This window comes from Sus scrofa, chromosome 1, assembly GCF_000003025.6.
Source record: "Sus scrofa isolate TJ Tabasco breed Duroc chromosome 1, Sscrofa11.1, whole genome shotgun sequence".
Taxonomy (NCBI): Eukaryota; Metazoa; Chordata; class Mammalia; order Artiodactyla; family Suidae; genus Sus; species Sus scrofa.
The window spans coordinates 148,837,007-148,854,259 of NC_010443.5; the positions used below are offsets into that span (position 1 = coordinate 148,837,007).

A 17,253-nucleotide genomic window follows, 5' to 3' on the forward strand; every position below is an offset into this window, starting at 1 on the left:
TCCGCTTCCTAATTTAGGGGGTTTTTTTGGGGGGTGAGGGGCTGCACCTGCGGCATATGGAGGTTCCCAGGCTAGGGGTCTAATCAGAGCTACAGCTGCCGGCGACAGCCACAGTAACGCCAGATCCAAGCCTCATCTCTGACCTATACCACAGCTCACAGCCACTCCAGATCCTTAACCCACTGATTGAGGCCAGGGATTGAACCGCATCCTCTTGGATACTGGTCAGATTCTTAGCCTATTGAGCCACAACAGGAACCCCTTCTCTTCCTAATTTAGTCTTGTCTGTTGCATGCAGGTGTTAGGAATTTTTTTTTTCCAGGATCTTCTTACCCTCTCTGGTCTGGGGACAGTGTGCTGGTGTTCCGTTGTTGGGATATATTTCCTGATCATTTGGAGCTGTTCTGGTGGCCAGGAGTCAATGAAGCTTGGCCAGCAAGTCCCATCCCCAGGCAGGAGCTCCAGGTGTGCAGATACTGCAGGCAGGGAGGGAGTGATCCCTCTCTGCTCAGGGGTCAGTCCTCCCCGGCTGTGTGAACGTTTTCCTACCAGCCTGTGTCCGTCCAGGAAGAAGGTTTGCTTGTGCGGGAGGAGAATCAAGGCCTGAGTGAGGCTTGCGAGCTCCTCTGATGACAATCACCCCATCCCTCTGGCCTGCATCCAGCAGCCGCGAGCACCCTTGCTCACACTCACACACACACACACTCACAGTCCTGAGCCCTGGTGTCCAAAAGCCAGGAAATAAAGGGGGAAGGATGTCCCCAGGGCTTTGTCCCCAGGAACTGTGTTCATCTACTTGTCATACTTAGCCTGCTTGTACCTGACAGGACACGGGAATATGACAACAGGAAGTGTCTCTGTCCCCAAGAAATGCCACCTGCACTGCAGCCCTTCTCACTGCACCCTCCGGGGACCTGGAGCCACAGCAAAAACAGTGCAGTCTCCCTCCCGGACCCACCAGCCCCAGACCCTGGGACGCTCCGAGCTGCAGGTCCCCTGGAGGATAGCACTGCCAGGCACTCAAGGAGCTGCCCTGGCCATGACATCCTTGGGGTCTTGGGAACTGCAGGAAATCACAAGATGCTGCCCCCCACCCTCCAAGAACTGAGAGAAATCCTGCAGAGAGACGAGCAGGAAGGCCCCTCAGGTCAGGTGCTCCTCACCTTGATCAACCTGATGCTCTCTGCATCACACCTGGACGTACCACCTGGCCTCACCCCTGCCTCCTGCACCCCCATCTCTTCCCCTGGGCCCTGTATCTCTGAGGTCTGGCACTGGTCTTCCTGAATTCTTCTATCCATTGCAGTAAACTGCTTCTTTTGAGTCCTATGTTGAGGGACCTCTTCGGGCTGTGAATCATTAAGAGGAGACGTCTTTATGCCCACTCTGCACAAGGGCACCATGCATAGGACTGAGGGTAACTATGACCAAGGGGTAACCATGACAAGAATGGTGATGCGGCACGGCCCCACCAGCTGCCTGCTGCCCATCCCAGGCTCAGGGCATCACCCGCACTAATTCATCCAGCGCTCACAGTAATTTCTGCGGAGGTGCTTCTGTTGCTCCATTACAGAGCTCTGAAGGGAAATTAACTTATTCAGGGTTCAGACTTGGTAAACGAGGGAGCCCTGACTGGAGCCCAGGCAACCTAGCTCCAAAGCCCTGGTCCCCGCATCTGTGCCTTCTTGTCGCTAATCAATGAGTGAGGAGAGCAAAGCCACCTGCTTGTCCAGAACCCAGATAATCACCACCCTGCTACGCTGAATAATGCCCCCTAAAGATGTCCAGGTCCTCATCCTGGGAATCTTGAAATAGGGAGTATTGTGGGTTGTGTGGTGTCTCCACAAAATATACGTTCACCTCCTCATTCCCCATTCCTGTGAATGTGCCCTTATTTAGAAAAAGCGTCTCTGCAGATGAAATTAACTTAGGAGGCGGTCAGTCGTATTGGGGTAGGTGGGCTCTAAATGCGATTAGAGAATAGACTTGTGGTTGCTGGGGGCGGGGAGGTGGGGGTGGCGGGATAGATGGGAAGTTTGGGGTTAGTAGATGCAAACTATTCCATTTAGAATGGATAAGCAATGAAGTCCTGTACAGCGCAGGGAACTATATCCAATCTCCTGGGATAGACCACGATGGAAAAGAATATTGAAAAAAAAAATGTATATATTTATATGACTGGGTCACTTTGTTGTACCACAGAAATTGGCACAATGGTGTAAATCAACTATACTTTTTTAAAAAAAAAGATTTAAAAGGAGAAGAAGAGAAGAGAATACAGAGATGCACAGAGGGAAGCTGGCCGTGTGACAGCCGCTGAGACTGGAGGGATGTGGCTGCGGGACAAGGAGGGCCTAACTTGCTGGCCACCAGCAGGAGCTGGACGGTGCCAGAACAGATTCTGCTTCCAGGAGGAACCAACCCTGCAACACTGGATTCCAGACTCCTGGCCTCCAGAGCTCTGAAGCAGTAGATTTCTGTGGCTTTAAGCCTCCCCACCCCCACTTGTGATCATTTGTTATGACAGACACAGGGCACTGATGCAGCTGCCATTGACTGAGTGTTGTCCATGCCTGAGATACACACCAAGTATCTCAGCTGTGTTATTAACTAGTCCTTCATCTGTCCTTGGAAGCCAATTATATCACTCCCATTTTGCAGAGGAGTCAAGCAAGGCCAGGTGGGAAAATACACCTGGGGTCAGGTTCCACCACCAGGAAGGGACGGAGATGGGGTTTGGAAACAGGTCTGCAGACTAGTGTCACCACACTCTCAGCCTCTCTCCCTACAAAGCACCCCAACCTGGTCCACATCCCCTGCCCCCAGACCCTGTTTCCAGCGCCAAAGTTCCACAGAAGCTGCTGAATTGGCACAGAAGCCTCAGCCTGGCTTCCATGGCATTTAAGAACCTGACCCACCCATCCTTCCAACCTCATCTGCCAGAATTTCCCTGGTGCCCTTGTTCCCGCCGCTTAAGCCTGCTTCCCATCCCCTCCTCAAGCCTCCGTGCAGGCAGCCCCTGACCCAGAATAACCGTCCCCTTCCTTTCTCCCCCTTAAGGGAAAATTCTAGATCTATGAAGAGGTTTCCTTTATTTGAGATGATGCCAGTATCTCCTTCCTCTGAATTCCTGCTTGACTTGGCACACAGATTCGTGTAACTCTTTATTGATTCATACGTTAGCTTTGTCTTCCCTAGATTTAAATATCTTGAGAATACAAAGAAAAAAAAAAAGGTAAAGATCTCTCTCCTCAAGAAGCTTATAGTTCAACAGAGGAGATACAATTTCTTAACAAAACAATCAACAACAATCATCATCACTGGATTTAATATGAAGGCAGCTGTTCCACATTGAGAACACGAGACCGGAAGTCAAGAAGACTTGGTTCTGTACCCTTTGGGACAGCTCTCCACTTAGCCAGGGCCTGCTCGTTAAGGACAAAGTAGCTATTGGGGTCGATGACCTCTAATGTCTCCCCCACCGACTCTGACATCCCCTCGTCCAGAGCTGGCACCAAGATGGGCCCCCAACCACAGACACCTTTCCCCACCCAAGTGTCCTGCCAGAGACCGTGTGAGTCATGTCTCCACAGGAGCACCGGGCTACAGGTTATTAATCATCCTGAAAACCTGGGTCATGGATAAATCTGATCCAGGGAAGCCCTCCTTGCCACCAAGGTTTGTTGGCATGGGGAACTTGAAAGCTGTCCCTGACTTCTGCTACTTTGGCAGGATACAGACAAACAAGGGCCTCTGGTCCAAGGAACTGTACAACAAAACCAAAAAGCCAGTGCACATCTTGGCCAGACTTTGAGGGTCTGGCGTAGGCACAGGAGCAAGTTCTAGACCAAGAGAGGGGCCTTTGGGGGCACAGATCACTCCTGTGAACCTGCAAACCCTGGACTTTACAATTAGTTTCCGAGAATACTTATCTGCAGTAGCTTAGTGCTCTGTTTAACTCCACACACAAGGTCACGAGTAATGTGGTCTCAGGGTACAGAGCACCAGCTCGGCATCACCATGGCAGTGTGACATTCTGACCAAGAGGGGCTGAAGCCCACAAAGGATGGGGTGACTCAGCTGAGAAATAAATGCTGTGCTGCCTCCAAGGAAGATACCCCATCATTGGTGACAGGCCCCACATACTGCAATCAAATATTCCCCTTAAATGCCCATTCTGGCTATAGCTACACACAGAAGCAGCAGCAGAAGAGATGTGAAAATAGTTCTTATTCTTACGTCAGGTCAAGCTAATGAGAGGTCCTGTCTCCAAGTTGATACCACTCAGAGTTGCGAGCTGACCTCCCTCCTTGGCTGCTGGGTCCAGATGGAGGACTCTGGGGGGCAGAACAGAAGTGCTAAGCATCTGGTCCCAGGACACTGCCTCCCTTGAACCCTGATGGAGTCTTACACATGCTCGGCCCATAGCACCCTGGAGCAGCTTTCTGACTATTAGAGCTGTCGTGTCTTGTTCCTGTTAATACTGTTATTATTTTTCTCTATATTAAGTCATTTGCATGAAAGTCTTTTATTTTAGAGTGAGAGGTTTATACAGTTCAACAGCACTGGTTAGAAAGTGTAATGTTGGAGTTCCCATCGTGGCGCAGTGGAAACGAATCCAACTAGGAACCATGAGGTTGCGGGTTCAATCCCTAGCCTCGCTCAGTGGGTTAAGGATCCGGTGTTGCCATGAGCTGTGGTGTTGGTCACAGATGTGGCTCGGATCCCTTGTTGCTGTGGCTCTGGCGTAGGCCAGCAGTAACAGCTCCGATTAGACCCCTAGCCTGGGAACTTCCATATGCCGTGAGTGCGGCCCTAGAAAAGATAAAAAAAAAAAAAAAAAAAAAAAAAAAAAAAAGTGTAATGTTGCAGCACTTCCCAGTAGAACTTTCTGCGGTCATGGAAATGGTCTAGAATCTGTGCTATCCACTGTGGTAGCCACTTAGCCACAGTGGTTACTGGGCACTGAACATGTGGCCAGTGTGACTGTGGGATTGATTGTGAATTTGATTTCATTGACATGTATTTGAATTTAACATTTAAAAATGTGACTAGTGGCTGTCATATTGGACAAAGTAGGCCATGTTTCCTCACTCATTTCTGATTTCACTTTGTCATAGATTTCATGAGCATTTACTGGGTGCTTGCAGCATTCTAGCCTAGTGACAAAATATAGAGACATGAGCATGAACAAGGGGCAAGAAAAACATTACAATGGACTGCAAGCACCCATTGGCAGCATAGTGTTAAGGAGATAGCAGATATGCAGGATGGCAAGATACACGTTTGTTATTAGTCCAACAGCACTGTTTGCAAGTCCAGGGCTGACGCATGCGGTATATTCATCTCACTTAATGCACACAATGAGCAATGAGATTGGCTTTGTACAGATGAAGAAACTGAAATTCAGATACCCCCCCAAAAGGGTAAATAATGTGATGAGGGTTTGGAGATGTTAAGGGACAGAACCAGGGTGTGAACTCAAATTAAATAGGATTTTCCCAGAGGAGATAAAACCTGGCCTGATTCTCATTGGGTTGGGTTTGATCCAGGTCAGAGATTGCAGAGTGTTGGAGGGCCAGGGGATGGGAAGGAGAGCAGGAGAATATGGGGACAAGCACCCTAGAAGGGGCGACATGTGCAAAACAGAGTTCTAAGACGGGCTGGGGTGGGGGGGTTTGGAGGGGAGAAGTTCCGAGAAGGAAGAGGGCAGCAGGTTTCTCAGGTGTGGGTGCTGAGGGGACTCAGGGGTCACCATGGAGCTCACAGACCCAGCAACGATGCACGGAGGAGAACTGAATGCCCAGCGTTGGGAAGTCCGCCCTGCTGGCACCATCAAGGACGTGGGTGTGGGGACACAGGGGGGTGATTGGAGGAGGGCCTGACCTAGCTCAGAGGAGATGGGAGGGGTGAAGGATACCAAGGGAGGGCACCAGGACAGGTGCCCGGGTTTCCAGCCTGAGCGACAGGCGGCAAACGCTGCAGTCACATGCTTTCTTCCCCAGTCTGAGGCTGCTCCCTAAGTAACCCAATCCAGGCCATTCCCTATGGAATGTCTTCTTCTAAGGCCGCCGATCCCAAACCCTCCCTTCCCTTAAAGAAAGAACCAGAACTTTCCTAGAGTTTCCTTCCAGAAGGGGCTTCACAAACTCTCACTTGGCTCAAAGCCTCAAGCTCCAATTTATTTGCTTATCCCATTTACCAGGAGAGAAAAAGTAAATCTTTAAAACTTTGTGCACACAGACCCAATATAAGAATAATTATTTACTTATAAATTGTAGACATGTGCCACTATAGTATATCTATTATGATCTACAAGAAATAAATATAAAATAAGATTACATAAGTAATATTTTAAACTATTTTTAGAGTTCCTTTGTGGCCTAATTGTTAAGGATTTAGCACTGTTACTGCTATGGCTTGGGCTTGATCCCTGGCCTGGGAATTCTTGCATGCCTCCATAGGCACAAGCGAAACAAAAAACAAAACCCAAAAACAAGACAAAAAAAAAAATTAATTGCATATTTTATTATGGCTCAAATTTTAAATTAATTTATATTTTCTTATTTTTTTACATTAAACGATGTGATTGAGTGCATCTTATTAACTTTAAAAATCTTACTTTTAAACCAGTGTTTATCAAAGTGTGGTTCATTGTCACTTAGGGTCCCCAAGGCCCGATCATTCAGTCCAAGAGGTCAAAACTCCTTTCATCCTAATTCCTGATGTTCTTTGCCTTTTTTGGTGTGTTAACATTTGCTTTGATGGTGTGAAATTAATGGTGAACAATCCTGTGGGCAACTACACACAGGCACCCCAGGGGTCACTGTTTTTTCACTGTCACACCCCAGCTAACTCCAAACCAGTCTGCTTCCCTTCCTTGATAAAGTGGTGGGAATTATTATTTAATTAAGTCTAGGTCCTCAAATATGTGTCTTTTGACTATTCAGAGTGATGAAATGGAAATTATACATAGAGCACATGAGTTGCACATCAAAGGAAGGTGTGGAGGAGTTCCCGTGGTGGCTCAGCAGTAATGAATCAGGCTAGTATCCATGAGGACTCGGGCCATCCCTGGCCTTGCTCAGTGGGTTAAGGATCTGGCATTGCTTGTGAGCTGCAATGTAGGTTACAGACACTGCTTGGATCCCGAGTTGCTGTGGCTGTGGCATAGGCCAGCAGCTATAACTCTAATTCTACCCCTAGCCTGGGAACCTCCATATGGCTGCAGGTGCTCCCCTAAAAAGACAAAAAAACGAAAACAAAGGAAGGTGTTGATCTCTAGGAAAAACACTTGTTGGAACTTTTTCCATCAAACATCATTTCTCTTCAAAAGAATGACTGAGGGACCAGCTCTTCTTTGGTAGCCAATTTCTAAAAAAAAAAAAAAAAAAAAAAACCCAAAACAAAACAAAAAAGTGAGCCTGTAATTATAGGGGAAAAATAATAATACTTGCTGATAAGGATAAAATTCAACCTTTTGAGTGAAAATGAGAATTTTGAAAAACATTGTCTATTACCAAGAGCTTGACAGCCTCCTTAAAACTTCAAAGCCTTTGTTGATGAGCCTGGCTGATATTAACAAAATAGTTTGATAGTATATGATGAAATATGTCAAGATGTGCATAGTTCAGCAGGTCAATATTTTCAAACCACTGCAAAATGTTACGAAATTATATATGGATAAAAAATGTAGTCCAGTGGGTTTTAATGTTCATATAAAAGCTCATCAATATGGTTTCAGATCCCAAATTACTATTCACTTTTAGGAAACACCCACTGTCGAGTTTTAGTGTAGTATCAAAGAATATCTGGAGTTGTCCGAAAAAACGATGAAACTGTATCTCCCTTTTTCAACTACAGAGTATGAGGATGGATCGTCATACGTTTTTCAACAAAGACAACACATCACAATAGATTAATTGCAAAATCATATAAGAAAATCCAGATGTGTATTATATGAATAATGCCACTCTTTTCACAATTTTTATGCATTGGAAAATATATGCATTTTATCAAAAGTATTTTATTTGTGTTAAAATCAACATCATGTGTTTATTGATGTTATGCTCAAGTGAATTAATAAAGAAATATGTCTAAGCTTCTCAGTTTTAATTTCTAATATGGTAAATACCAATGCAGAAATCCCACATAAACAAAAGTTCCCTGAGTTTTCCAATAAATTTTGAGTAAAAAGTGGTCTTTGAGAACTGTCAATTTAAGCCACTATGATACAATTTAAAGAACAGTTCAAAATCCAGGTTATTTTTAATATGTAATCTATATTTGGTTATATTTGTCATCATCATTGAAAAACTATCCCTCCTGGAGTTCCTGTTGTAGCCCAGCAGACTAAGAACCTGACATAGTCTCCATGAGGATGCAGGTACCATCCCTGACTTCATCCAGTGGGTTAAGGATCCAGCATTGCCACAAGCTGTGGTGTAGGTCACAGATATGGCTCGAATCCAGCGTTGCTGTGGCTGTGGTTTAGGCTGGCAGCTGCAGCTCTGATTCAACCCCTAGCCTGGGAAGTTCCATATACCAGAGGCACCGACATTAGAAAAAAAAGTTTCCTCCCAAAGGTTTTATATATATACATATATATATATATATATATAAAATTAGCATTTAGGACAACTTTCATCCTTAAGGATCATGGTTGTAAATACATATTTCTAATCATACTCTTGATCATTTTGAATTTCTGATCAGCTTTTTGTCAGATTAGTCTTGACCATGGCAGAAGCAGCCCCCTAGGAAAAATCGAAATATCAAAAGGAACGATTTCTTGTCACCTTGTTCTTACATTGTCAATATTACCTTCAATCTGCAGGGTTTTGGGGGGGGTTGGTTTTTGCAAGTGTGTGTAGAAATCTTACTTTGGGAAGGTCAGCGTGGTTAAGACTAGAAAATATGGGAGGCCTCTTACAGCTCAATGCATTAAGGATCTGGTCTCCTCATTTCAATGGCTCAGGTTTGATCCCTGACCTGGGAACTTCCACATGCCATGGGTATGGCCAGAAAAAGAAAAAAAAGACAAGAAAATATGATTTATGAAGACCCTTAGCTGGCCACTTGTGAACAGCATGTCACCACCAATTCACCCATTTGCTGCTTTGTAGGACTTCATTCTGCCCCAGTTGCCCCACACAGACCATAGGGGACACACTCATGATGGACAATCTAATACACGGGAAATAGGAGACCAACCTCAACCTAAGCAGAGATGTTCTTAAAGCTTCCTTCCTTTCTTCTTAATAAAGGAAAGAAAATGTACATAATGTATGTACCATCTGTATAGATAACATATATAAAATCTTCTTGTACCCTAATAAATCATTGAGCATTTTGAGTTGCTACCTGGAGCCCCCCACTTAGACAGATTTTCAATGGATGAAGGGCCACCAGTCAATGGAAAAGACCCTTTGTCTCTACGGGACACTGCTGACCATGGGCACTAACCCTCGGCAGGAGCAGAATGGAGTTTCCTTTCTTCACCTGTGACATGTCCAGGACTTGGAGAATGCGTATTGTTAGAGTCACAGGGTTGGAAGACAGATGATCAGTTTCCCTGAGGAGACTTCTCAGTGGCCTTTGGTAGCGTGTTCTTAGGATGAACATCTGCACTTGTGAGTTTTTCTTAGTAATAATAGTTATTCAAATATTTCATGGTTCACTTTAATCTTGTTTCCTGGAGTTGATTGCTCAGGAAAGAGGAGAAAGCTGGCCTCATCCTGCTCTGCCAACAAAGATAAACATCAACAGAGCAGAAGGCATTTAGAGAGGGTCAAACAGGCTTTGTCAACTTCTGCATTTCTTCTGGTGCACTTGAAGGATGAAACGGTGCTCATTATCACAAAGAGCTGTCTACAAAAATGCCTCTCCTCTGAGTAATAGAGCCTGCTGGACGTCACATGGCCCGGTGGAAGCCTTGGCTTCTAAAAGCCATTAGGACTGCTCTGTTCTCTGCTCCAGAGCTCCCTGCAGCTGCTCTGAACTCTGCTCCTTCCGGAAGGATTACACATTACTGGAGCATCTATTTTCCCAAGAGGCACTCATAGGGCCTGGGTGTGATGCCCAGCATATGGTTTGATGCTTCTCTGCCATGTTTGCCTTGAATGAATCACCACGTAAAGGGCATCAGGAAATACAGCACCCACTATTCTGAAAGATGAAAGAGTTCACCCATGGCCAGAGTAGGGAGCCTTAAATCATTCAACTCCGAGTGTCCCTTTTTCTTGCCAGGAGGGGGGTATGCAAGGGGGACCGGAGAGTGAAACCAAGGATGGATTATCTCATTTCATTTAGCCTGACTCTGTCTAGCAAACCATGCAATTAACTGCAAAACAAATGGAATCTCCCTTCATCACAACAGAGCATGGGTCCACTCTGGAGGATTTACTGGCAAGGCTTTCTCGATGAAGCTTTCTAGATCTTTCTGAGGACAAAGTGATGAGTCCATTTGCAATAAGATGGCAAGGTGTAGACTTCTGCCTCTTCTGGTTCCTCTTCCCTGCCCCCACAACCCATGGCTTCCCCTCCCCCGCTAGCATGTTCATTTCAATATCCTTATAACTAAATCTGAGACAATGTGTAATTATACAGAAGAAAAATCTGTCAGAGGATAGCTGAAGTTGCTTAAATTGTGCTGATTTACAAAGATGAGAGATTTTTTTTTCCCCACTTAAAAAAAAAGAAAAGAAAAACCTTTATGCGTGTGTAATGGCAAACAACCTCCTGCAAAGTCAACTCCTTTTCTGAAAGTCATTGCTAGTTTTATAATTTCTGAGTCATTAGATAACAGATAGAACTCCACACTTAGTGGTTTCAAATGTTTATGGTCTGCAATTCATTCTTAATGAGCTCTCTCCATGTCTTTATTCTTCTTTGCACCCTCCTGCTGGGAAGTGTCTTACTCTGCCTTGCCTTTTGTTAATGATTCCACCATCATTTCAGAGCCATTTCTCCTGCCTTATGTAATTCTGACACCAGCGAAGAGCCCAGCTCACTGCCTCACAGTTGGAAATGTAACCTTTAATGTATTAATTTCTCTTGCTCAAAACAATTTAACCTCTGTCTTGGTTTTGTGATTGCTAAGTGTTCCAATTAAATGCCTCTTTCATTTTTTGTCCTGGAGGGCTGGATCTTACCCGAATTATGTTTCACACACCCTGCCTCGCCAGCCACCAGCACGCTGCGCTCCCTTACGCGTTCGCCATCAATCCATTATCTAGCTCATGAGTGTCTGTCACATTTTCAGAACACCTCCTTCCCCAAAAAGATTAATTAAAGGAGTTTTAAGTGCTAGGAGCATTGTCTGTGGATGAGAAGCAAATCACTTGAGCCCAGAAGGCAGAAGCATCCTAGAGGATAAAAGACGCCTACCCGCCACCCTCCCTTCTGAACCTACTGGACCAGTTCCCACCAGTGAACACATGGCTACTTGGGGGGAGAGGAGGCACCCCGAATCAGCCAGTGTTCGATGGGGGGGGTCCGTCATGGTAGCAAAGGTCTCTGGACACCGGCCTTTGCATTTCACTACCTACTTCCACGCAAAACAAGACAAGCAAATTGGGAGATCTGTTGAAGGATCCCTGTGTAGGGGCATGGGTTCACACCTCACCTTCACTGCCCACCCCCAGCATGAAAAACAATAAAGTAAACTCAACTGGCAACTTTGGACAGTCTGCTCATGGCCCAACTCTCAGGAGCTCCCCCCAGGTCCCAGCTGCTACATCAGTACCATCTTGGTACCAATGCCACGAACGGAGCTCCCCTTTCTTCAGAGCCCTCATTGCAAATTGTCTGTTGTCTTGGTGCTGAAGAGTTTATGCTTTCAACAATCTCCTTTCCTTCTTTCAGGGACCTCTTAGAAACGGAGGCTGGGGGTCTCACCAGTGTCCTAGCTCAACTGGAAAGTCTGTCTGTAGGAGGAACTCCAACACACATGGACAGAAATGACTTGCATGCAAACATTCTGTGGTCTCCTCAGAACAGTTTCTCTGAGACAGTGATGCTTAGAGACAATTATCTCTGTAGCTGGGTCACACCATCTCAAGTTTGCCTTCAGAACAGCTATTTACATATTGCATCTCATCACCAGGCCTGTGGCCAGTCGAAGAGCAGTGAGAGGAGGGAGTGACATCAGGCAGAGCTGGCTGTCTCCTCTCTTTTGGGTGCTAAGAAAGAGCTGTTTTGGAAATGCCAGGTATAAGGCACCTTAGTGACCACACTCAACAAATTCATCATTTTGTAAAATGTATGTAAATTGTAAAATGTAAGTAAATCGTGTCCAGTCCACACTATCTGAATCTTGCTGATTTCAATATTGATCACATTCTTTCATGGGCACCCACACAGTGAACCTCATCCTTTGCTAGTGAGCAAAGCCATGGATGTCCTGACCCTCCCAGGGCTAAGCAGGAATGTGTCTCCTCCTCTGCAGTTCTGAAAAGAGCCTGTCAGAAGCTTCCACAAAGTTCTATACCAGTTTATTAGGGATTCCTTTGGACTCTGTCTGAGTTTATCATAGCATTCAGAAAATAAGAGTGAAAATCTTCAAGGAGGAATCCACTGGCTGGTAGAAGATTAGCTCATCAAAATAATGTTGCCCCATTTTTTTTTTCATGTTTCAAAGTTTACAATGCCGTGATAATTTCTGCTGTACCTCTGTCCCCATTTTTTGAGCATTATTAAGATAAATGCAAGCTTCACATTTGAAGTAATCAGCCTTAGAGCATTTCTAAATAGTTTCAAAGTGTTCACAAATCCAGACTTTTCTTAGCCAGAGTCAGAGGATTCTGAATTATTCCTGAAACAAAATTTGAAAGCAATCTTGATCTAACTACTAGTTTCTAGGAAACACGGGGATAGAAGAACATGTTAAACAACCCAGAGGGATGCAATCAGCAAAATTCAGAAGGTGGGAAATTCCGCAGGACAAATGGTCCACTTCTGCAACAAGTGAAAGACCAGGAAACAGTGGGAGAGTTAAAACCCTTAAGAGGCACACGAAGTGAATGCAATGTATGGACCTTATTTAGATTCAGATTTGGGGGGGCGGGGGCAACAATGCAGTTCACCCAAAACAATCAAAGACAGCACTGGCTGCCTATGTGAAAATTTTAAGAAATGATTAAGTTTGAGGTACGATAATGGCATTGAGCTTATTTCTGTTGTTATTGTTGTGTTTTAAGAGTCCTGCTAGAAAAATGCTAGGTATTTATGGATGAAATGCTATGATATCTGAGACTTGTTTTTAAATAACCCATTTGGGGAGGGAGAGGTGGGGCAAGAGTTGATAGCTGTTGTAGGTGGGGTTCATTGTACTGCTCGCTTTACTTTTGTCTGTTTCAATTTTCTACAAAAAGCATTTTTAGCCAGCGTGAGGATAGGTCTTCCTAAGCCTGAGCTCCTGTGTGGTCATCTCTGCCTCCAGAGCCCTCCACTCAGTCAGTAGGTCACCATGGATAGGAGGATGCGTTACCCCCTTATTATAATTTTCCTCAAGGACCCTGGGCACTGCCAAGGTCTCTCAGATGTAGGTGCCTCAATGCAGGCACTTGACACCCCCTTCTCATCGCTTCCGAGGAGGGGTCAGGACGAGACCTGCTGTCTCCTGCCTGGAATCACCCTACCAGGCATGTTTGTCTGGGGTCCTTTTAAAATAAATCCTGGGTGGAACACCCCACCTATCACATCTAACATTGACAACAGCATTTTTTCGTAAATTAAAAAAAAAAAAACTGTGTTCCTTCTTACAAACACATCCATGCTTATTACAGAAAAATCAATAAAATCACGAACAAGAGAGAAAAACAAAATTAACCATAATCTCACCTTATATTTTTTCAAAGATATACTAAACAACTATAACACAAGTCCTCCACTAAATGACTCTCTAAAGGTTTAAAAAAAAAAAATTCCTCCATGTTTTCCAGGATTGGATTAAAAAGAGTTTGACAATCTTAGTGTCTCTCTGACTAATAAAGAAATTTAAAAGGGAACTGGGCCATTTTTTTTTTTTTTTTTTTTTTTTTTTTTTTTTTTTTTTTACATTTTTCCCTTAGCATTTTTTTTTTTTTTTTTTTTTTAATTTTATTTTCCCACTGTACAGCAAGGGGGTCAGGTTATCCTTACATGTATACATTACAATTACAGTTTTTCCCCCACCATTTCTTCTGTTGCAACATGAGTATCTAGACATAGTTCTCAATGCTATTCAGCGGGATCTCCTTGTAAATCTATTCTACGTTGTGACTGATAAGCCCAAGCTCCCAATCCCTCCCACTCCCTCCCCCTCCCATCAGGCAACCACAAGTCTCTTCTCCAAGTCCATGATTGATTTTCTTTTCTGAGGAGATGTTCATTTGTGCTGGATATTAGATTCCAGTTATAAGTGATGTCATATGGTATTTGTCTTTGTCTTTCTGGCTCATTTCACTCAGTATGAGATTCTCTAGTTCCATCCATGTTGCTGCAAATGGCATGATGTCATCCTTTTTTATGGCTGAGTAGTATTCCATCGTGTATATATACCACATCTTCCGAATCCAATCCTCTGTCGATGGACATTTGGATTGTTTCCATGTCCTGGCTATTGTGAATAGTGCTGCAATGAACATGCGGGTGCATGTGTCTCTTTTAAGTAGAGCTTTGTCCGGATAGATGCCCAAGAGTGGGATTGCAGGGTCATATGGAAGTTCTATGTATAGATTTCTAAGGTATCTCCAAACTGTTCTCCATAGTGGCTGTACCAGTTTACATTCCCACCAGCAGTGCAGGAGGGTTCCCTTTTCTCCACAGCCCCTCCAGCACTTGTTATTTGTGGATTTATGAATGATGGCCATTCTGACTGGTGTGAGGTGGTATCTCATGGTAGTTTTGATTTGCATTTCTCTTATAATCAGCGATGTTGAGCATTTTTTCATGTGTTTGTTGGCCATCTGTATATCTTCCTTGGAGAAATGTCTATTCAGGTCTTTTGCCCATTTTTCCATTGATTGATTGGTTTTTTTGCTGTTGAGTTGTATAAGTTGCTTGTATATTCTAGAGATTAAGCCCTTGTCAGTTGCATCATTTGAAACTATTTTCTCCCATTCTGTAAGTTGTCTTTTTGTTTTCTTTTGGGTTTCCTTTGCTGTGCAAAAGCTTTTCAGTTTGATGAGGTCCCATGGGTTTATTTTTGCTCTAGTTTCTATTGCTTTGGGAGACTGACCTGAGAAAATATTCATGATGTTGATGTCAGAGAGTGTTTTGCCTATGTTTTCTTCTAGGAGTTTGATGGTGTCCTGTCGTATATTTAAGTCTTTCAGCCATTTGGAGTTTATTTTTGTGCATGGTGTGAGGGTGTGTTCTAGTTTCATTGCTTTGCATGCAGCTGTCCAGGTTTCCCAGCAATGCTTGCTGAATAGACTTTCCTTTTCCCATTTGATGTTCTTGCCTCCCTTGTCAAAGATTAATTGACCATAGGTGTCAGGGTTAATTTCCAGATTCTCTATTCTGTTCCATTGGTCTGTCTGTCTGTTTTGATACCAGTACCACACTGTTTTGATGACTGTGGCTTTGTAGTATTTCTTGAAGTCTGGGAGAGTTATGCCTCCTGCTTGGTTTTTGTTTCTCAGGATTGCTTTGGCGATTCTGGGTCTTTTGTTGTTCCATATAAATGTTTGGATTGTTTGTTCTAGTTCTGTGAAAAATGTCATGGGTAATTTGATAGGGATTGCATTGAATCTGTAGATTGCTTTGGGTAGGATGGCCATTTTCACAATATTGATTTTTCCAATCCAGGAACATGGAATATCTTTCCATTTTTTTACATCTTCTTTGATTTCTTTGATTAAGGTTTTATAGTTCTCGGCATATAGGTCCTTTACCTCTTTGGTTAGGTGTATTCCGAGGTATTTGATTTTGTGAGGTACAATTTTAAAAGGTATCGTATTTTTGTATTCCTTTTCTAACGCTTCATTGCTGGTATACAGAAATGCAACTGACTTCTGAATGTTAATCTTATATCCTGCCACTTTGCTGAATTTATGAATCAGTTCAAGGAGTTTTGGGGTTGAGTCCTTAGGGTTTTCTAGGTATAGAATCATGTCATCTGCATACAGTGACAGTTTGATCTCTTCTCTTCCTATATGGATGCCTTTGATTTCTTTTGTTTGTCTAATTGCTGTGGCTAAGACTTCCAAAACTATGTTGAAGAGCAGTGGTGAGAGTGGGCATCCCTGTCTTGTTCCAGATTTGAGTGAGAAGGCTTTCAGTTTTTCCCCATTGAGGATTATATTTGCTGTGGGTTTATCATAAATGGCTTTGATTATATTCAGGAATGTTCCCTCTATACCCACTTTGGCGAGGGTCTTGATCATGAATGGATGTTGAACTTTGTCAAATGCTTTTTCTGCATCTATTGAGATGATCATATGATTTTTGACTTTTTTCTTGTTAATGTGGTGTATGATGTTGATTGATTTGCGTATGTTGAACCATCCTTGTGAACCTGGGATGAACCCAACCTGGTCATGGTGTATAATTTTTTTGATATGTTGTTGGATTCGGTTGGCTAAGATTTTGTTGAGAAGTTTTGCATCTATATTCATCAATGATATTGGGCGATAGTTTTCTTTTTTGGTGGTATCTCTGCCTGGTTTTGGAATGAGGGTGATGGTGGCCTCATAGAATGTCTTTGGGAGTATTCCTTCTTCTTCAACCTTTTGAAAGAGTTTAAGGAGGATGGGCACCAATTCCTCTTTATATGTTTGATAGAATTCACCTGTGAAGCCATCTGGTCCTGGGCTTTTATTTGTAGGGAGTGATTTTATGACCTCTTCAATTTCATTTCTAGTGATTGGTCTGTTCAGTTGGTCTGTTTCTGCTTGATTCAGTTTTGGCAGGCTGTAAGATTCTAGAAAATTGTCCATTTCTTCCAGATTGTCAAACTTATTGCCATATAGTTGTTCATAGTATTCTCTTATGGTTTTTTGAATTTCTGCTGTATCCGTTGTGATTTCTCCTTTTTCATTTATAATTTTGGTGATTTGGGTTCTTTCTCTCCTCTTTTTAGTGAGTCTGGCCAGGGGTTTATCAATTTTGTTCACCTTTTCAAAGAACCAGCTCTTGGTTTTATTAATTTTCTCTATTGTTTTTTGAGTCTCTATTTTATTGATTTCTTCTTTGATCTTTACAATTTCCTTCCTTCTGCTGACTTTAGGACTTCTTTGTTCTTCTTTTTCTAATTCATTTAGGTGGAGG

General features: G+C 43.6%; 1 long non-coding RNA gene across 3 annotated transcripts in view; it reads right to left on the reverse strand.

Moving 5' to 3' along the window:
* The window catches only part of LOC106509048, a 41,061-nt gene that overhangs the window by 13,351 nt on the left and 10,457 nt on the right, over positions 1 to 17,253 (reverse strand). Inside the window, exon 3 of one of the 3 annotated variants that reach the window (XR_002345844.1) lies at positions 8,612 to 9,742. The exons of 1 other annotated variant lie outside the window; for it this stretch is intronic. This is a non-coding gene — a long non-coding RNA (uncharacterized LOC106509048). Of the gene's footprint in view, positions 1 to 8,611; positions 9,743 to 17,253 lie in introns of those variants that run through there. One more of the 3 variants, XR_002345843.1, reaches the window with a different exon arrangement.